A 21,798-nucleotide genomic window follows, 5' to 3' on the forward strand; every position below is an offset into this window, starting at 1 on the left:
AGAAACTTCACTGTGTAATTCCCGGAATCAACAGCAGGGGGTGATATTTGTTAAAGTCTGGTGAAGTTGCCGCTTGTCTTGATTCTATTTTACTCTTGAAAAAGAAATGTGAGTGCTTTATGATTTTAACAGGACAAATCATTTTCAACATTGGGATTAAAAATCGGCCACATCATACTGTGATAAATTTTACTCCTCATCAGGAACATATTAAAATGTTACCAAGACAAAATACCCATCTCTGTAAGATTTTATATAGATTATACACATGCATTCATACAAGAATTAATTCTGGTCTTAGTGTAACTCCGGTCAGTCTTTCTTATTGTTCCTTTGTTTTTTTTTTAACATTGTGATTTTCTTTTTTTTTGCTCTTGTCCTTTATTCTTCTTCTGTATTTTCGTAATATGGTTCAAAACCGTATTGTGTTTTGCAGGTGAAACTAAATAAATGGATGGAACATAGAAAAAAAGGACATTAGCGAGAACCCACACAGTAAACACGACAAACTGGACACAACGTCAGTTATTTATGTAAAGCCACTTCTAGAACAACAAAAAGCTCATTTTATGACTGTCGACCCTTAGGTCAGACGGCCAGTCTTGGCTTCCTGGGTGTGGCCGTCACTTTAGGCGCAGTTGTTGGGATTTGTCTCCCTCTACCGACAGCCAGAGGTACTGCAGCGCCTCGTCCCCGGTTGGTCTGACCGGGTGGCCTGTGGGACAAAAGGAAAACAAACAGAGGTTCCATGAGCAGGAATTTAGCAGCTGATGGTTCAAAGGTCAAAGGGAGCCTGGATATGGAAATAAGCCTGAAGTGCCTAAGGGTTCAACAACCGATTCTGTCGCCTCAAAAAATGTATGGTTGAGTCTTCACATTCAAAAGGACAAAAGCTTTTTTTTTTTTTTTAAAAAAAGTATGAGTTTTAACATTTAATGTATTATGCATCAGTTTTGTTTTTAAATTTTATAATGAATAAAATTTTCATTACCGCGACAGACATCCTCGCTGTTATCCTGCAAAAGGGTAGCAGTGAGGATGTTTCTCCAGTTTTTAGGGCAGTAATGATTTGGTACCTTGCAAGGGGCTTGATGGTTTACTCTGCCCCCAGCTCTCGGTGTAGGACAATTAAGCAACTAAACAAATTTAAATAAATTAAATCCTCTAGCTCAAAATATTTAGTATTTTCATCAATCTGTGCATGAATGCCTTTCAACCCTAGTCATGTCTTTTTGACAGATATTGCTTTCTCTGTATGTGTCTAAAAGGTATGTTAATTATCCCTGTGGATAGACAAAGAATATCAGGAATGCAAGGCCTTCTGAGCCCTGGGGAAGTCTTCTTTTTTTCGGGCAACATAAATCCCTATCAGGTGACGTTCGTGCTGCTTCTGTTATCTCTATCTGTCCACCTGTGCTCGAGGGAAGGTCTGTTCAAACTGATTCTGCTCTCCTCAGCACTTTTGGGAAGTGCACGTTTTTATGACTGCAGACTGGTATAAATTCAGTCAGTCAGCATCACTCCCACAATCATAATAGATCTGCTATAAACAACACCTTTGCGATAAGGAAAGTGGTTTCAGCTGATTCTTAAAGCAAACATAAACCTTTATGCTCACTATTCCCCAAATGATCAAATACATATTATGCAATACCCTTTATTTTGTTATAGTCCAGCCAATGAAGCAACTAAAACACATTTTTGAATGGATTAATTTATAGCATTAAATACAATCCAGATAATCAGACAATACCCACACTGTAAATAATGCTGTAAAGATGTGCTTATTTGTGAAATTTGAAATTGAAAAAATAGAACATTAAATAAAACTGATTTTTCTTTAAATTTACACAACTGTATTTATACACCCAATGCCCTTTAATACATTTGCAGTGCAGTATTATCTAGTATGTATTATAAAACAGTTAGCTGTAAATTAACCAATACTTTTCAAAAACGTTCAAAACTATGTGAAAAGGAGGAATGTATTTTTATATGTACTGTTGCATTTAACTGAAGATAAAGATACAGTATACATGACAGTATTTCTATTAGATTCACAATTACATTAAAATGAATCACAGTTTAAAAACAAATGCATTGCCTCTGTCTTTTTGGGGCACAAAAGAATAATTGTGCTTATTGTAACTTATGTGTATTGTAACAAATTTGTATACACATGGGTATCAGTCGCTGGAGTCGCAGTCTTTTTTGTGAGGCAGAGTATGTTTCTAAATTCCCTCTGCTGCCACACTGCCTTTCCCTGAACTACCTGGTGCCAAGCAGCTCTCTTAGGAACAAAACAGGTGGCCCGGTGGCACAGCAAGTAGTGCTGCTCTCTCACAGTGCCTGGGTTGTGCGAGAGAACGTGGGTTTAATCCCTGCTTGGTCTGTGTGGCGTTTGCACGTTCTCCCTGTGTCTGTGTGGGTTTCCTCTGGGTGCTCTGGTTTCCTCCCACAGTCCAAAGACATGCTGTTCAGGCTCCCCCATAGTGTGTGAGTGACAGAGAGAGTGTGTTCCACTGATTTATGGATGAGTGACCCAGTGTAAGTAGTGTATCTAGCAGTGTGAGTCACCGCAGTGAATAAGGTGTGTGGGCTGATAACGCTACATAGAGTTCAGTGGAAGTCACTTTGGAGAAAAGCATCTGCTAAATTAATAAATGTAAAACTGGATGGCTAATAATGTTTGCACTTTTTCTGTTTAATAGGGCATTATTTTAGAATTATTGTTTGTTGGCACTTTTGTTTATATTGTTGCAATATTTGCTACATGCACTTTTGTGTTTTGTGGGTTCATGTCATATACTGTATGTTGGTTTTTGATATTTAGGGTTTTGCCAGCCGTTAACAAGGAGACATACAGCAGAAATGGGAAGACAGACAGCTGTATAGCTTAAGGCCTGATCATCTCATTTGTCTTACTGGAGGTTTGGAAAAGATGTTGCCCTTTTGCTACCTTTGTTTTTCTCCATAGTCAGAAGTAACTCTGCTGAAGTAACTATTTAACCATAAAACACTTTGAAACCTTTCACAGTGCAGCATGCCATAACATTCAATCAATAAAACTAAGTTCAATCGAAAAGATAGTTACACTGCAAGCTCCATATATTGACTGCTAATGTAATGCAAGACTTAAGATTCATTTATTCTAATGAGAAAATAAAACATGAGAGAAATGGATTGCACATGCGACAACCATTCAGCTATGGATTTTTCACGTATGAAATACAAAGACCTGAAGGGTGCTTAAGAGGATGTCAAAAAGAAAAAACATACACAGTTGTGTTCAAAATGACATTTTGCACTTGTGCACAGGATACGGTAAAAGAGCAAGTGCTTTTCTTGCATGGCCTTTCTTTGAATGAGAACAGCCCCATTCTGACATAAGTGGGGGAAAATGCCATTTTACATAATGTAAATATTGCACTTTACAGGCAAGAAAACTTCATTCCTACAAGGAGTAATGGTAAATAATTAATGTAGTTTTCTTTATTCTGAACAAACAGGAAAAATAACAAGTTTCACATACATGATGTAATACAAAACAAAAAGCAAATCAAAGAACGCACACATTTATTATACATACATGTCTACATGTCATATATATAGGTTTTCATATATAAAATGAATATGTCAGTGGGTTTGTGTTTGTGCGATGCGTGTCCATCGTAAAGATGAAGGTATATGAGCAAGAAGGAGGTATGTGTCAGCGGATTCGTGTGTGTGTGTATCTGCAGTGAGTGACCCGCTGCCGGAGCGACTCCACTCCCACCGACTCCGGGAAAGTGTTTCCTGCACGTGGAGCTGCCACGGGAGCGTTCGGTTCCGGAGCGGCGCGACTCTGAGGTTCGCTCAGACACTGGGACGAGACGCTGGGAGGCAGCGGGGGGGGCGGTGGGAAGCACTGGGAGCCAGTGGGAGCCTCTGGGAGCCTGTGGGGGGCGGTGGGAGCCAGTGGGAGGCAGTGGGAGGCACCGGCATCTGGACGATCGTCGGCGCAGAGAAGCAGACGGAGCCGCGCGCCGCGGATGTGGAGGTGAGCGCTCCGACTCCGACTCCGACTCCGAGTCCCAGAAGCGCGCGACGGATCGCTTTCGAAAACGACGGCTTATTATAATTATTTGCGCTGTTTCTCGCCGGGTCGCCCGCGGATGCATCTGTTTGTTATTCACAATGTCCAATTTTGTCCATCGCCAGATAAACATGGTTTGCTTTCTTAATACGAGGGGAGGGAAGGCGGATCGGAGGAGGTTTTTTGCGGTGCAGCGATCATGTCCCTTCATCACCGTTATGTCTGTGCTGGAGTTATTTCTGCTAATATTGTGTCGGGTATACCACCATCTACATCCAGGTCATACAGAGGCGTTTAAGGATTCGCAATGTTTAAATATTAGAATGTTGCACGCGCTGCAATTCCAGTTGTCAGCGGTCTGAGTCTCTGATCTCTCTCTGTCGTGTATCTCTAAATGGACGCAGTTAACGCAGTAAGTTAAGGTAAAGAAGGATTCGGGGAACGGAGCAGAGCGCCAACCGCTCACGTTGAGTGTTTCAGGCTGAAGATCAAAGCCTACATTTAGATTCTGTGTTTCAAATTTAGATCCTTAGTATGACAGTGTTTGCGGATGGATGGGATCTGGCGCAAAGAAAGACGCCGGTGCGCCACGGCGTGGGTGTCGGAAGAGCGGGGGCTTAAGAGATGCGAGGGAGGAGGGGAAGGATTGAAGGAAGGATTGATGGTGGACCGCGGTGGACGAGAGGCTGAGGAGAGCTGGAGGGGAGATCATGGAAGTGATGTGGATGGAGGTGGAGGAGAGATGGGGGGGGGAAGTGGATGAGATGGATGCGGACGGTGAAACACCGCAGTGGAGACGCAGCATCGCATCGCAGCGCAGCTGGCGATGCATTTAAACGCGCACACACACTGACTGACTGATTGTCACTTACGTCTGCGCACATCTGAGTGAGAGGCTTTCCTTTTCTAACCAAGTAAACCGAGTTCTAAGGATGAAACCATTCGACTGGGCACACCGAAGACTATTTACAAAATAGAACACCGCTTTCCTGGTGGTTGGTTGGTGTTTCAGTTGCACGTAGAATAGATAGAACTGGGTTTCGTTCACACACACTTTCTGAATCGCTTGTCCCATACGGGGTCGCGGGGAACCAGAGCCTACCCAGAAACACAGGGCGTAAGGCCGGAGGGGACACACCCAGGGCGGGACACCAGTCCGTAGCAAGCAAGGCACCCCAAGCGGGACTCGAACCCTAGACCCACTGGAGAGCAGGACCCGGTCCGACCCGGTCCAACCCACTGCGCCACCGCTACCTTCACCGTTTCGTTTATTTAAGGTTAATAACGCGCGTCAGGCTTTGCAGTTGCGCGAGTTTTAATGCAATATCATGTCAAGTGTTCACTTTCTGCTCTTTCATTTACTAGTAAATACATTTGCCCCCTTTTCCCATTTCTGCACGCCGGCTTTGCGGTAATTGCTTCCAGACTTCCTTCAGTCCTCTCGATCTGAAACAATTACCTCCCCTTATATGTTCATGTCTGCTTTTAAATCCGTCCAAACCTTGAACTGAATTTTCATTCTAAGTCGCACTTTTGAAGATGCACATACATAGGGGCTCATCTCTTGCCCTTAGTCAGAGAGATCCCAAATCACCCCCTTTGCTCAAGGGGCTTGAAATTATTTTTCAGTATCTTATGCAAGTTGGTCTGTACATCGCTGATTCTGCACAGGTGGTGAATCCTCATCTGTCCAGAAAGGGATATAAAGTTATTGTTGTTAACCTTTATTTAGCTGGTACTGCTGTCTGAAGTCACTTACAATGTTGGATTACCAACTTTGCAATGATGTAACCATTTGTACAGCCATGCTACCCTTCAGGGTATGTACAGTACCATGGTCAAGGGAAATAGAGGGTTATTGTTACTGGAAACCTTCAGGATGCAAGAGGATGGTACATTCTGACCTCTGTCCATTAACGTTTTCTCAGTCAAAACTTCCAGCCTTTCATGGAATTTGATTTTGGATTTTATACGTGATAAAACGTGCCTTGAAATGCAGACTTAAATATGGCAAACATAATTCAGCTCTGACGCGGCGAAGGCGGTTCAACACTAAGTAATTAGAATTCCCAGTAATAATTAATGTCCAATTATAACTGCAGCAGAACAAGCAATCTAAACTTTCAGGGTACTTTGTCCTATAAAATTGCCAAGGGTGTGTTTTGGATTTGAATGCTAATATTTGCCATTTCTTTGGGGATTTGCTTCTTGCAGTGGAAAGATCTCAGATGCCCTGCGGTGACTATTAAAGGCATGGGCAGTCATTTTAACGAAAAATAAAACTTTATTCTGAAGAACTGGCTTTGTCCTACTAATATATGTGGCGTAGCAGATTTTCAATTAAGGTTTCTTCACATTATGATGTAAAATTTAAAAACGTAAAGCAAGAAAGTTCTATAGAAAGGTGTCTTTCCGCCTTATAATAACCATAATGACGCCTTTATGAATTCCCAGGCTCGCGGCTATTCGTGACACACAAGTAATGGGGAAAAAAGCGATATTTTAAGCACAACAGAGGAAAATTTTGTGTGTCGTTTTATAAGTGGCTGCTATTGCCATGCTGTTGACAAATGGACTGAATAAGAGCGTACAATCAGCCAAATTAGAGGATGGGTTTAATTAGAATTTTCCATCACCGTGTCATGCTCGTAGTTGTCTAACCCAGGAATGTGTGCACTGTGGTATTTTGAAATGTGACAGTCAGGGAGAGGGGTGGACAGATCCACTGCAGGAACATCCCGATCAGGTTAACCGGGTTCGTTTGCGGAGCCTTGCGTTCTGATCCGGCAGCCGCAGCTCTTCAGCCGAATCGTCGCGGGCTCTGCAGCAACAGCAGGAAGCTCTAGGCTTTCTGTGCCTCTCCTTCCATACGTGCTGCTGGTGCTAATGGAGAAAACCTCTCCCGGAGCATTATTACTGCGCTTTCGCTCTGTGCCATGGGTACACTCGGAGCTTCAGATAAAGGGTATGGAAAAAGTGAGCCGGCGAGCTGCCTGACATTCGGTGCTCTTGGGAAGAAATGCCCTCTCTGTGGGTTGAGGAGAGCGAGAACAGAAAGGCCTTTCTTTCCGCTCACTCCAGCTGTCGTGCGGCTGCGGTCTGGTGGCTTTCTGATGTAAGGAATCGCACGGCCTGGTGTGGTGTTATGTTGTGGCCTGCCAGGCAAAGGATAATATAAACAAAATGCAGTAATGTTTCAGATGCCTGTCTCAGAGCAATCATTAGCCTTCACAGCCTCTAAATGACTTTCCTTTCCATTAAAAGTCACGTGACGGTAAGATCTGCTGAAAATTTCCGTTTAGTCAGCAGGTGTAAACAGATTAGCAGCGGCGTGTGCTGGAAAACTGCTCGTAACCCTGCCGTGCTGTTGAGAACCGTTCTGTCGGCAGGTTTTCGCGAAGGTGGCACAATGGGTTATGCCACGTTAGAATGACGTTTTGAAGATCCATAAGGTCAGATCGCAAAGATGCTGCTTTCCGGCCCCTGCTTGCGTATGTTCTTAAAGCCAGAGGCAGGATGCTCGTACCTGGGTTGGTCCTGACTTTAAATGTTATGTGTAGAATATAGATATATATTTTTTTCCCCCACTTATTTGCGATCAGTGCCTCATGAAATGAAACGCAAAGAAAAGAGGGAAATGTTTGGACTTTAACAAAAGCATTAGCTGTCAGTTATTTGCATATCCTTTTTCTCTACTTCTGGGCAGTGATTTGCCTTGAACATGAGAGATCCAGCCCCTATTTTGTTTTAGTTTTGTTGCTGCTGTTCCCGTGTTGACGAAAACGTTGCTGGGTCTCCATTAGTTATTTTTATTTTTGATAAGTTATCTTTGTTTACACGGAGTCCAAAAAAAGCAGAGGTACAAAGAGAGGGTGAGTGCTGCCGCTGTTTTCGTGGCTTCTAGGAATCTTGCCTTTGGTTCCGCTCTTGTGGCTGTTTGCAGTTCCGCGTGCCCTTTAAGGGACAAACAATGCACGGATTGTCGCCCGCCGTTCCCGAGTCAAGCGGCCCGCCGGCCAGGACCTGCGGCCCCCGCCGCGGAGCCGAAGGCAACGAGGCATGTTTGCACAAGAAGGGAAACTGGAGCGCTGTTCAACAAAGCAATCTGCGAAAGTAGATGTTTGTGACCCCCGTCGGCGGGTGTGAAGGACACGCGCTGGCCTCGCGTCAGCGGCGCGACGCTGCGGAATCAGCCGGGATCACCTTCACTTCGCCGACTTCTACAGAAAGAGGTCCTATTTTCAAGTCTTGCTCCACAAAAGTGGGCGGTAAATCATCTCATTCTTCAGGCGAAAAATCATAAAAACAATAGAAAAGAAAAAAAAAACCAGGCCCATTCCTCAGGCTAAACCTCATTCCGGACCCTCTCCGGTGTGCTGCACCCTAAGCCGTTATCGTCTTTACGTTTCAGCTTTTGTTTGGTCTAGTCGGGGTGGTCTGAGGACAGCTGCTGATGTTTTGTTTCAAAGGGGACAGGATTGTGCAGTCAGCATTAATATGACACTATGATTTTATGTGCGTGTGTGTGCGTGCGCGGGCGCAGTCTCGATTAAAGGCTACAGTAAACATCTGCCGATGACAGCTCAAATTAGAAATGTAAGATGGACACGTGTAACTAAGCTAATGCGCCTCTCTTGTAGGAGGAAACTAATGGTGCATATCAGTTACAAGGAAATCAAAGTGAATCGCGTTAAAAGACCGGACCGCGGGTGTTGATTTCTCGTGTAACGTCCTTAGTTTTGAACCGATGACATCACGCAATGTTCGTTCCCGGTGCAGTTTCTAAAATATTTAACCGTGGCGGACGTAGCTCGGAGAACCACGCGTTCCGGGCGGAGTCAACGGTTCAGAAGTTGCCGAAGTCTTTAATTGCTCTTTGACCGCTTTGTTGGGACCCAGAGGTCAGGGAGAGGTCGTGCCGTGGTCCCTTCTGGCCTTTCTGTTGACACAGCACCTTTGTCCGCTGAAGGCTTTCCATTGTGAGGGGTGACAAAGCGAGGCGGCAGCAAGGGCGATGGCGATTGTTGCTCCTCTTTCCCCGGCTAGCTCTCCTTTTTCTTTTTTCTCCTGTTTATCTGTGATTTTTTTGCACGATGATTCATTGGTGCCTTTGTGTGGCTCTTTTGCACGCATTGTGATTTACCCCAGGACAGCGAAGATGCTGTTACTTGTCTGGGAAGCTGGCGCTGCAGCAGCCCTGTGGCCATGTGGTGCGGCGTCCGTGTCCCAAGGGGTGCGTAAAGGCCTACGTGGGCGGAGTCTCCGTTTCCTGAGCGGCGCAGTTGCCGCGTCTCATGGGATGCTGCGGAGATGGCGGCTCGTTCTCGGCTCCTCGGCGGAAACGTCGCTCAATTACCGCTGATGAAGGACTGCGGGGTTACGGGATGGGGCAGGAGGGCAGGGTAGTTTGGGGGCTTTTCCTGACCCTGGGGTCCGGGGAGACCCGTTTCGTGAGCCCGGTCGACGAGATCGGAGCGGCGCGGCTGTGGACGAGGATTGAATTAGCGGACGTGATGAGTGGTATTGCGGCCAAAACAGACCCAGCTAAACGCTTCCTTTTCCTCCACATAATTACCGTAATCGTCGCGGTGCCAAACACCCAGTTTTAGTTTGGTGCTTCTGTCTCAGTTCCTGCAAAATCTGGCTGTAGAGCGAACAGTCGCCGAAGCCGTTGCGGTGCAGGATGCGATGTGTGGATGTTGGTTTTGAAAAAGCATGGCGTCAGCAGCAGTACGGGTGCACCTGTTTACAAAAACCTGAGCTCGTCCTGCGAAATAAACTGGCCCCACCTCATCCCTCGTAGACAAAAAGGTGCTGACTCAGCGGCGCGTTTCCGCTTGACGTGTTTGTGAATCCTCCGCAATCGCGCCTGTCCCACTGCTGTTGTATGTTTGTGTTTTCCGCCGAAGCATGGAAAGCAGGCCGGGAAGCTGTCTGCGCCAACCGACAGTTATGACATCTGGCTCCTGTTTGTTCTGTATACGTGATGTTTATCGTAAATGAATGCGAAAACATGTGGAGTCTTCAAACTTTGGCACCTGAGCTGGAGGGATAAGTGCTCTTTCCGCATGCTTTACCTTGGGCCTGTTTCCAGCGAGTCATGTATGTTTCTTCACCCCACACCTCTGGCTCTTTTGACATTTGACCTTCTTCATATGGCTTTAGCTCTGTAGCCTGGAAGCTGCAGACCGACCCTGAGCGACCTGGAACCTGGCAGGTGTGAGCATGCTTACCCGTGGAGGGTATTTTCTTTCACTGCTCTACTGGAGATAAATATCAGGGTGGTCCATCTCCAGCACTAATCAGTATTTGATAACAAGCAGCTCCGGCAACACTCTTGTCAGTGTTGTCTTTATTTTCTATTTAGAATTCTTAGAATATAGATATAAATGAAAATCTAGATGCCCGTTTGGTTGATTTTTTTCTTTTTTTTTTTTTTTTTAAATCTGCTGTTAATACACTTGAACTGTCATAGTATCAAGCAAAATACAAGCGGGTTTGGCCTGTGCCTGCTCTCTGGTGGGTCTGGGGTTCGAGTCCTGCTCGGGGTGCCTTGCAACGGACGGGCGTCCCATCCTGGGTGTGTCCCCGCTTGAGATAAGCAGTTTCAGTCAATGTGTGTATGTGTGTGTGTGTGGCCAGAAGTAGTACAATCTGAAAATGACTGAATGCACTTATTTCCTAACATCTTCTTAGCAACAGATCTGAAATGAGCAACGTAGCACGTTATAGCTGCGAACAGGCGTGTCCATACGTCGTCGCGCGATCGCGTCTGTCTGCCACGATGTCCTCGCGCTACGACTCTGACAGGTACCCGTTTCACAACAGAGGGCTATCTGACCGTGGAATGGAACACGCCGGCAGGCAGGGCCGCGTGACAACAGGCACACTCAGTGTCAGGCAGCCAGATGATCTCCCTCCCTCCCTCCCTCCCTCCACGCAATGTCCTTGGATTCCATGCACTGAATCAGTGCCACATTGCATGAGTGCTGTTCTCTCCCTTTATGCACAGTGTAACGCGCAGCACTGACGGTCAAAAAAAGGAAGGTTCTGCAAAGATGCCTTACGTACATGTTCATAACAGTACGAATGCTTTCAAAATGAAGAGGCTTCCTAGGCATGGACGTGATTAAAGGTGCAGCCTTTAGCAATGTCCCTGCCGTACTCTGCCGCATCCCTTCCCTAGTTAGCTCTGTCATTGAGCCCATTCGTTTCCCTCAAGCCGGTGTGCCGTCACGGGATCGGACCCATTGGCGACGGCCCGGCCCGTCCCAGGTCGGCGCTGGTTCAACCTCCTGCTCCGGTCTGCTGGCTCCTTATCGCTCGCACCGCTCGCCGCGTCACGCCCGCGTCACATCCTCGGAATGCCGAGTTGGATGTGGAGACGGTGGGAAGGGAACCGGTTTCCTTCTGGCTGACTCACACGCACGAACCCTGCTGACATCCACAGCACCTCTGCATGCCTGTGCCTGAATGGAACGGAGCCATACGTTCCTGTCTTTGTTAGGGAGCTGCTGCTGGACTTACGAGCCTTCGTTGCTCCTAAGCCCGTGGCTTCTTTGAATCCCAGCAATACTACTTTGTGGCTAAGCTTTGGGTGACTTCATGCCCATTTATGGTCCTCGAGAGAGAAACGCACATGATAATAGCTAATATGTATGGGAAAGGCAACCAGATGTTCACAGTGGATAGAACCACATGTAGGGGAGCAACGAGAACCGTGTAGGGCAGCGGACAGGTAAGAAAGGACCCTCTGGTGATGCGACTGAAATATCTGTTCCAGAGCGCGTCGGTGTGTCCGGGTTCCAACCCTGATCTCCACATCAACACGTTTCTCTGTTGTGGCGCGATAGTTTCCATGGTGATCCTTTCCCAGTTTGCCTCAAGTGGTGCGTGTTTTTCGGTTGATTTTTGCCGAAATTATGTATTTAATTTCTGTAAGAAATACGCTGCCTCAGATATAATTATACGTAAAACTGTAAGGTTCTAGGAGCCCGATGAAGACGAATCACAGAGCGCCGGTCTCGCCCATCCCCAGTGACCTGTGGCAGAGCACGAATGTACAATCAGGAAAGAATGCTTACATAAACGGCGGGCCAGAGCACATGCTCGCTCTGTGTATGTATGTACATTTTTCACCGATTGCAGAAGTTCTTTGGCAGGGTTTTGATCTCACGGCTATAAATACTTTGGTACGGGAGAGGGAGGTGACAGAGAAGGCTGCTCTGCACTCAAAAACGGGGTGAGCTGGTGGGGTGGATTACGGTTCAGGGTGTGTGTGTTGGGGGGGTGGGGGGGGTTGTTCCTCTGTGCTGCAGATCTCAACTGTCCGTTTCAAGTCCGGACAAACGAAATGCGCAGCCAAGATCTGCGGGAAAGAGCATAATTGTACCCCAGTATGGGGTCGGGGATTGGTCCTCGGATTGCGTCTCGTGAACGATGTGAAGAGTTACCCATTGTACTGGATGGTGGGGTCATCATATTCCCTAAGGAAGTGGCTTTTGCTCTGGCCATGTGACATCACACAGACTGCAGCGGTTAGGGCCTGTTCTCTTCTCGGTGGGCCAAACCCCCCCCCCCAACCCCTTTCCAACCCCTCCCGTAGTGGAGCAGCTCGCTGCAGAGCTGCAGCAGGAAATGGCAGCACATCGGTTGCTACTCCCCCTTCCAGAAAGCCGAACCCCTCCGCTCTGCTCCATACCGTGGTGAGTACATCCTGGCTACTACCTTGCAGAGGAAGCAGAATGAGGACATTTCCCTGTCTCCAGCTTTCCAGCTGCGGCCCTAAATTAGCTTCTCCCACTCCTCTGCTGTGAGGACATGGCTGTTTATAGCATAGAAATATCATAAAAAATGATATAGGGCATCAATCAGTTCTGCATTTCTTAGCTGATGCTTTTCTCCAGAGCAGCGTATAAGTAGCAATAAGCTACTTATGATTATTTACCTGTTTATACAGCTGGGTAATTTTTACTGGAGCAATTCAGTGTAAAATACCTTGCTCAAGGTTGCTGTAGCGGTAGGTTGGATTCGAGCCTTTCGCACCTAAAACCAGCAGCTGTAACCACTATGCTACCTGCTTCCCCAGTTCTAGACTTTTCTAACCCAGTGTTTAGATTCTCTGCAGGCTCGAGTCCTGCAGGTTGCTTGTAGCAGGTCAGAATGGTGCTGTGTGCTGCTTTGGACATTTTGACCCGAATGAAGGTAGGAAGCTTTCGGCTTTAAGGGAAGTGGTGGGATGGTGTACGGAAGCCCAAAAGTCTTCAAGGACCGCGACCGTGCTTCCTGTGTAGAGGGTGGAGGCATGTGAGATGACCCCGGAAGACACCCCCCCTCCAGTCTGGTGAACCTCGGCACTTCTCTGGGTCCTCAGATCACAGCCCGAGTTTGCACGTCTGGGTCTCCGGCGCTGCAGATTCCACCAGACCTCAGTGGATGGACAAAGTGGTGGTACCTTTGAACAGATGTGCTGATGAAGGCCCATGGGTTGGATCTGTCTTAACCCCTGCGGGATGTTTAAGTCCCATTTTCTCTCATTTTTAACATCAGAAAGTTTTCTGGTATCTATTCAGGTGGCTGTTACCAGCTATTTCTGAGCAAAATCGGACAATAAGGACAGTGTGAAATGTTGAGGTTTGATGTACTGCTCTCAGTGTGCAGCATCATGTGACGATAACACTTCGATTCAGCAGTATAAAAAGGTACAGGTGCACAGAAACTGTGGTGCACATTTTGGGTTCTGCTCCAGCATACAGATGAATGCCAGAGCGTTATAAGAGCTGAAACTGTATGCGAAGCAGCGTCTCACCCGTGCCTTTGGCCCGCGAGCTGCCGTCGGTCTGTAATCATCCGAAACCCTATATGTTATGAAACGTGAACGCAGGCCAGCGCGCTCCTCCAGCCTCGCTTGTCTTTGCTGAGTTATTTTCTTCATTTTTGTGCGGTGTGAGAATGCTGCAGCCTGGCGTGGAGTTCTCCGTCGGAATGCGAGCGCCACTCCTCCTCCCCTCCCGCTCCACGTCGGCGGCACGCCCTCCGCGGGCACCTCTCCGCATCTGACGGAGGAAGCGGCCTCCCTCGAGCGAGCGGTCCCCATTTCGCAGCCCCGTCCCGGTGCCACCGCGCTGTCGCTTGCGGCTGCTCACCCCTTCAAAATGTACTCCGTTGGAGCCCGACCTTAAAAAGCTTCTCAAATCCAGCTCCTGCTGTTCGTGCCGTAAACACTCGTGTGGATTTCGAGCTGAATTACCTTCACGCGTTTTTTGACAATCATCGGGCATAAAGCATGCCGTCGTCATTTTTTTTTATGTGACATCTGCGTCATCTATTCGCCTCAGTCTTGCATCAGATCTCCACTGCTTGTATTGGTGGGAATGGGTAATCAATTATTTATTTTTTAATATTCATGTTAAAAGGCCTTATTCGTTTCCAGCTGAGATTGTCATTTTGCCCCCCTCCCACGATGGAGTCGAACGTGGTCGCGTGTTGAGCATATTTAACATGGAATCGGGAAAATGGGAATTACGAACCGGTTTACTAAAGCCCCCCCAGTCCCTCCCCCAGCCTCCCACCCGCTGACTGGGGTTGCTCTACTGTCCGCGGTAAGGGACGCTCGGAGGAGGGGATTAGGGGGAAACTGGCAGCTCTAATTGTGTGAAACGGAGTGCCGTGGCGTCTGACATCAGTGCCGCTTGTCTGCCTGCCATTGTCGGCGTGTTAGAGGGCAGCTCTGTGAATGACACTGCAGTTGTGTCCTTCATCGTGGCCCGGAGCACGTGCGTCTCGCTGGACTTCTTCACAATAATCTCCCTTGAATCAAAGAAACTGAGCAGCTCCTTCCTGCTCTCATGGTCATCTCTGAAACCCCTAGGTCCAATTTTACGCTCATTTTCTGTGATTAACGTGAAAGGAAAAGCCGAGTACGTGCAAAGAAGACGACAAAAAGACGCGCCGGTCATTAAGCCTCGAGAGTGTCCAGCCTCGCTTGCTTAATGAACGTGGGTTAAGATGACAATAATGAACGACGACATTAGGTTGCCGAGCAGGATTTACATATTCAAAATGTAATTAGACAACTGTCAGAAGAGGAACAATACCAGATTAGAAAAAAAAATCATGTTTTCTCTAAAGTTTTAAACTTACTGAGAGATTTTACTTGTTAAAAAGTTTGCTATTGGAAATGTTAACTGACAAGATGAGGCACATTTAATTAGCGTAACTTCAGGTCCCGAAATCTGAAAATTAAAGATGTCTATTTAAGAGTAGAGTAAATGGAGGTACGGTGTGGAAGGGATGCAGGTTTATTTTAATACTCCCGAAACACCTTCGGAGTGACAGAGGTACACGAAGTGCACAGTGCTAATTAAAGCAGGTCTTATTCACAGCTTTAGAACAACCTGCATGTTGATTATAGAGTTTGCTTCTGCATGACTGAGGCCAAGAGACTGGCGCCCCGATGTGGAGGCAGCGGATGGCAAACGCGCCGCGTCGATCCACAGTCGAAGCGACGCTCGTTTGATGAACGTACCGCCTGGTTCCCTCCACGGTCTGTAAATTTTGGTAATGCCGCATTCGCGTCTCGCTCATTTTGATGTCGGCTCCTGTTTCCCGTCTCCTTAGAGTTGCAGCACTTTTGACAGTTATTAAGAATTCCCAGGCAGTCTCTTTCTTTTCATTGTTCAGGTCTGCTGCGCTTGTCTTTTCTGCCGGGAGAGTCTTAATATGAATCTGAAATCATCCTCATTTTAATGCGGTCGTCTCAGAATGAAAACCCTTTCATCTCCCGCTGCCTTTGGAATTGTACATGTAGCAGGCATAGTTTAAACAAACATTGGTAGGGTAGTTTATTGGTAGTTTAAACAAAACGTAGTATTCTGCGTCATAAATGTCACATGAATTAATCATAAATGTGCACACAATCAATGCAAAGCACTTCAGGTTCCATTTTTTGCATTTTTCAGGCTGCTTCAGATGATGGTCCTGTGACAAAATCTGGAGTGGAGGTGATAATTCCTCACCGGAGTTAGACCACCAGTGGTAGAACAAAATTTTCCAATTTCCAGTTTCCATACCGCTAAACCACTTTTCATTTCCGCTCAGCAGTAGTGGGACCTTTTCCATGCATTCCTCTTTCCGACATTCAACGTAAATGCGCTCTTCATATTCGTGCATAAACGAAATAAGTTCTACCATCTAGTGTGCCTGAACCCTCACGTTACCGTCCTCCCGTGTTTTTACTGGAGTTGCTTCTGGAACTTTCTCAAAGGATGTCCCTGAGGTTCGGTAGCAGCCAATTCTAAACAGGTACAGAAGCGCTCTATTCAGAGACAGCAAGTGCGAGCAGTTCTTTTCCCACAGCTGTAAATAGGCCAGTAACTTTCTTTCCACTCTTTAAAAACATTGGGACCAGTTTAGTTTATGTGTACGTAAAAATAATCTTGCCTGTCCTTATTTTCAGTAATTAAAACTTTCCAAAGAAAGTCGTGCCGCTCCCACGAAATTCCTCGCGCATTTTTCTCTTCCGCAGTCTTCAAAAAAGCAGACCAGAAGCTAACCATGGCCTTCACACATGCATGCAAACAAGGCAACTGTTGCACTTGTCCAGCTCACTGTCCAGTAGTCCTGTACCCATGTGGTTTCGTAGCCATGACCAAGAAGGCTACGGTCTTATTGGCGATTGCTGCATTGTTATTTGAATAGCCCCGTGTATCCACAGTTCAAAATATCCTGCATTGTCGTTGAATTTTTCGAATTCTGGGTGTGGACTCCAAAGCCTGAGAAATGTCTCAGAGAACATTGACCATCGGAACAACTCTGTCTCCGGTCACTTCCTCCCATTGACCGCGCGGTGCTAGGAAGGGCTGGGCTCTCCTGCTGTTCCCGAGTCAGGCTGCCGCCTCGGCCCTCTTTTGGTTGTCCCTCTTTGCGTGACGTTTGCTGTTAGCACCATGGGGAGAAGCTCTGCTCTCGGTCCTCTGTTTGGATACAGCCAAGTAGCTCTTAAAAACTGAAAATACTTAAGGCTTTATACTTGCTTGTCTGGAGACATGAAGGTATTATTTATGAGCTATAAGGTAACTTATAGGGTAGGGTAGTGTAGAATAGTGTGTTTTATAGAGGGGATGTTTTATATGAATTATTTGTGTAGATATTTATTTTGACCATTTCCTATTTAGTGTTGAGACCGGGAAGAAGTCAGGGAAGTCAAAACAAAAATGAAGGAAGACACCCCCCGTAGGTGCTTCCTCTGCTGTTGCACCTTTGATTCTTTGAGACAGAACATGTCCAGGGTAGAGAAAGGCCAGCGTAGGTCAGAAAACATCTGAACTTTGAGCACTTGAATGGGCCAGAGCTACGGATCAGTGTTGGCGTGGAACATTTGACCGAAGATCTGGGCTCCTGTGAGAAAATTCCAGAAGGGTGGAGTAGCTGCTGGGTGTCTGTCGATTCAGCAGTCGGGTTTCTCCGATTAGCGGCGACCCTGTCGTGGAGTTCGAGCCATATTGGGGTAGGGGGGGTGGGGAGGGGTGGGGGTGAGTGCAGTGCTGAGTTGTTCGCAGGGTCTTTGGCTTCAGTGCATGTTTGGACTGAGGACAGTCAGGGAAGCTGCCAGGTTTCCAGAAGGTCGCTGGATCTCCCAGTGCGGAGACTCGTCCACACCATTCCGCTGTCCTGAATTATTACCTTAGTATCTGAGTTGCTGTACAAAAGAGTTCACAAAAGGTACTACTTTACTGGATGTTTTGGGAGCGCTTAAGTCCTGGCACCTTTATTCAAAGGCACGGTGGCTCTGCCCATGTTTAGATTTGGATCTGCATACTTCAGGTGCTTGTCCAACTGCTTTCCCGGACACGGGGTTATTTCGTTCCTAATCTGTACTCGAAAGGTGCTCTGAAAATGGCTTTAATTTTGCCATATGAGAAGCTGTGATGCTGCAAAACCTTTGATGCTCATCAAACAGCCTGTTTATCTCTTGATGTTCTCTTCTTCCAGGAGGGAAGCACAGCCCATGGACTGTTTTCCAGCACGCAGCCGTGCGGTAGCTGGTGCTGCTTTGAACCCGTGGCAGGCAGCTGAGCGGGTGAAAGGCCCAGCTCTGCGTGGGCGGGTTTTTTCACGCCTCTTCCCGGCAGCGTTGCCTTTGCGGCACGTCTGCCCCTCTGGCGAGCTGCCGTCGGGGCGCTGATTGATGGGGTCGGGGCTGAATGTGGCCTCCTGTCCCCCCAGGATGAGTGTGGAGCGCTGCTGAGGCAGAAGTGCCCAGTCATCCTGGCGATGCCTCTGCGTGTGTGTGTGTGTGTGTGTGTCTGTCCTTGGTGAGGAAAGTGTCCTTCAACATGAGGTCTCAGCTGACTTTTACCCATTCGTCTTCACTTCAGCCTGCAGAGAGTGTGTATTTTTAGCTTGTCAATCTTTGTACAGTAAAGATAAGGTTCACACGGGTGTCTGTCGTGTGTGCATTCTGGCTTGAGTCGTGTTGTTGTGAAGCACGATGAGAGATGGGGGCGTAGCTGCTTAGTGCAGCGTCTTGTTGCAGTCGGTCGCCGAGCCTGTGTTGTGCAGTGTTGTGTTTCACACCGAGGTGCGGTGTGCGGTGCTCTGTTTGCGCTACTGTAATAACAGCCCTGCAGTGTTGGCTCGAGGAAGGCGGACTGCATCATCTGATGGCCAAAGTGTGTGTGTGTGTGTGTGTGGGGGGGAGGGTCGGGGGAGAGGCACGGTCACCGGGCGCCAGGGTGGGGGGGCCCTGTCAGGAATGTACAGTTGTCGCCCTCAATCACGGGGACGAAAGCCGTATAGCGAGCCTGTGTACGAACACGTGAATTGCGTTACACTTCCATGTATTGTCTTCATTTCGCTGACACTTTTCTCCAAAATTACTTCCAGTTCTGAGCTTTTTACACTGATTTATCCGCTTATACAGCTAGGTAAGTGTTTTTACCCTATCGGTTCAGCCTGAATACCTTGATCAAAGGTACTGCAGCACAAGATGGGATTTGAATTCAGCTCCTAAAGGTGGTAGCTCTGAGCTCTACTCCACCCGCTGAACCGGTGTTCCAGCCTCACCAACCCCCACCCTCCCACCTTCTGTCGGCTGTTTTTCCCTTTCCTTCAGTCTGTGCCTTCGCTGCTGCCCTGCGGTGTTTGTGCAGCGAGGTGTCAGGTGGGGGGCCCCAGCCCCGAGGGCACTGAGCGGGCGGTGAAAGGGCGCCCCCTGCCCCCACCACCCGCGCAACTCCAATTACAGCCGGCTCTGCATCCGGCACCTTTGTTGCGGGCCGTCTTTTAAAACCAGCTGCTTGATGAGTACCAGAGGAAAAAAGTGGTGCAGTGGAAGCGGGATGCTAGTAGGAGGACGAGGGAGGGAGCATCATTCGTTAGCCGTCCTAGACAAACAGCTCCGGACCTGAAATAGCAGCTCCCTCCAGTTTGGGTGGCATGGCTGGAACTCCTATGTTGTTTGTTGTCTGCCATCAATGACGGAGAGCTGGTAGCGTAGTGGTTAGAGCTACTGCCTTTAGATCTAAAGGTTGCAGGTTCGATCCCCCCTTTGGCTGTAGTACCCTTGAGCAAGGTACGTACCCTCAATTGCTCTAGCAGAATTACCCAGCTGTGTAAATGATTGTAAGCATATAATAATTATGACCTTAACATTGTAAGTTCCTTTGGAGAAAAGCATCAGGTAAATAAGAATCCAAAAGGAAAATATTCCATTTAGGCCTATTTTCTTTATTAGCCAATGAACACAACTGGGTCACATCAGTGTAGGCATACTCAACAATACAGACGTAATAAATATACTGGGAAAATGCAAAAACGTACATGTGCACAATACAACTCAAAGGCAAAGAGTTACAGTAGCTGACAAGGGTGGTCATACAAGTCTTATCTAAAAAGATTTTATTCTTTTAAAATGACCTCAGCTTCCAAAGTACATCGATTGTCCCACAGATCTTTGATTATAGAGTCAGCGAGATATTCGTGAGGACTGCGGCGGGCCGAGTGGGCACGGACCCGTTAAAACGCCCCGTCGTGCTGCTGTGCACGAGTCCAGCAGTCTTTTCCCGCTATAATTCCCTTTATGAATTATTTGCACTGCTGCGACTTGTTCCTGCGGCGCTCCTTGTTGTCGAGACCATCTGGAGGGGACGAATGTCAAATGTTGCATAAGAAATGGTCGCAGGAGTGTTGCGGGACTCAGCGTGTGTGTCCTCGCCCACTTTCTTTGTTCAGTAGCCGAGGGTTTGAGGTCTGGTGTCGAATTCCTGCATTCGAGGAATCAAACATGAAGCCCCCTTCCAGGCGAGTGCAGTTGACCGTGGGGGTGTGTAGGGACACTGACCCCCCCCACCTTTCCCCAATCGCCATCCTTACACTCCACAGCCACTGACTCCTCCACCCCTGGATTGAGCGCAGAGGCAGCGACAGATGGCGAAGGGCCTGACTGCACACCCCCCCCAATTATGAACCCTGCCTTTCACTGTCTGCGGAGCAGCGGGTGTCTGGGGGGGCCGCAGGTGGAACCCCACATCAGTGGACTTTGGACAGACAAAAGCAAGCCTCTCTGCGGGTGATCGGGCACGGCGAGGGGCCGTCCGCCCCACCTCCGCCCCTGGTGGCGCGGCTTGCGCGGGCCTCTTAGCTGAGCCAGGGGGCCATGACTCACCGGCACCGAGACACATGCAAATCGCGGCTCCCCGAGTTAACGCTTTGTCTGGAAAAATTAAACCTAGCGGTCGGAATGGAGCTTTTTTTTCATCAGGTGTCGCGGCTGTTCGAGATGTGGCCGCTTGTGACCCGTTTTTGCGTTTGCGTGATTCGGATGGAGCTCGTGGCATCAGAAATGGTGCAGTGACGAATCGGCTTTAATAACCGGCCCGAGTGTTGACCTGGCCTGTGAAATGGAGAGATGTCGTGGGCTTTGCAGCTTCATGCTCGAGTCCCGTGTCCCAGGCAGTAAGCCAGTCGAGAGTCCCCGTCCCCGTCCCCGTCCCCGACCGCTGGACAGCGGGAGCCCCAACCCTGTGGCTACTGGATCGACAACGGCTGCAGGGGTTTCATGCTGTCTGAATGGAGAAGAGCTTTGAGTGCTACAGCAGAAGGACAGTCACGGCCCTGCAAAGCTTTGCTTTCGCTTTCCCAGAACCCCCTTAATTTGCATTATGAGATGTCAAATGACAGCAGCGGCAGCTGGTGTACTGGGTAGCGCATCCTAACCTTTCACTTGAAAGACCTAGGTTCAAGTCGCACCTCCGTGGCAGTAACCTTGAAGGAGGTACACTTGCCCTGGGTTGATACAGTTAAAAATTACCCTGCTGTATAAATGGGTGAATCATTTCACGGTACTCTGGATGAAAAGTGTCAGCTAAAGAAATAAACGTAAATGTGACCAGCGGAAGAAAGAAAACACGGGTCTAGTTTTAGTCATTCTGGTGCTCCAGGAAGTAATATTGATCGCCGCCATGCACAAACAAACTGATTAATCAATACGCCTTGAAAATCACTTGGGTAAATCGTTGTTTGTTGCTCTGCGCTCACAGTTTCACACCCGCTGCTATATGTGTTGCCCCATGATGCGGCATCAGGGTGGAAAGTGTCACTTTGGTAGAAGCCTCACTGTTGGGAACTGGCTGAGTCTCAGCTTTTACACCATCCAGCCTAGCTCTGTGTACATGTAGTTTGTACCATTACCTACAGATAATCGAAGCACCCATTACCCGCAG

At 47.8% G+C, this 21,798-nt stretch overlaps 1 protein-coding gene across 6 annotated transcripts in view; it reads left to right on the forward strand.

Annotated features, from left to right (window-relative positions):
- The first annotated feature begins 3,878 nt into the window (after nt 1-3,878).
- The window catches only part of apbb2b (amyloid beta (A4) precursor protein-binding, family B, member 2b), a 70,513-nt gene continuing 52,593 nt past the window's right edge, over nt 3,879-21,798 (forward strand). For all 6 annotated transcript variants that reach the window (XM_018735898.2, XM_018735893.2, XM_018735894.2 and 3 more), the window contains exon 1: nt 3,879-4,039. The gene's annotated coding sequence lies outside the window, so the exon portion shown is untranslated. The remainder of the gene's footprint in view (nt 4,040-21,798) is intronic.

The sequence above is a fragment of the Scleropages formosus genome, chromosome 16, assembly GCF_900964775.1.
Source record: "Scleropages formosus chromosome 16, fSclFor1.1, whole genome shotgun sequence".
In the NCBI taxonomy this organism is placed as follows: Eukaryota; Metazoa; Chordata; class Actinopteri; order Osteoglossiformes; family Osteoglossidae; genus Scleropages; species Scleropages formosus.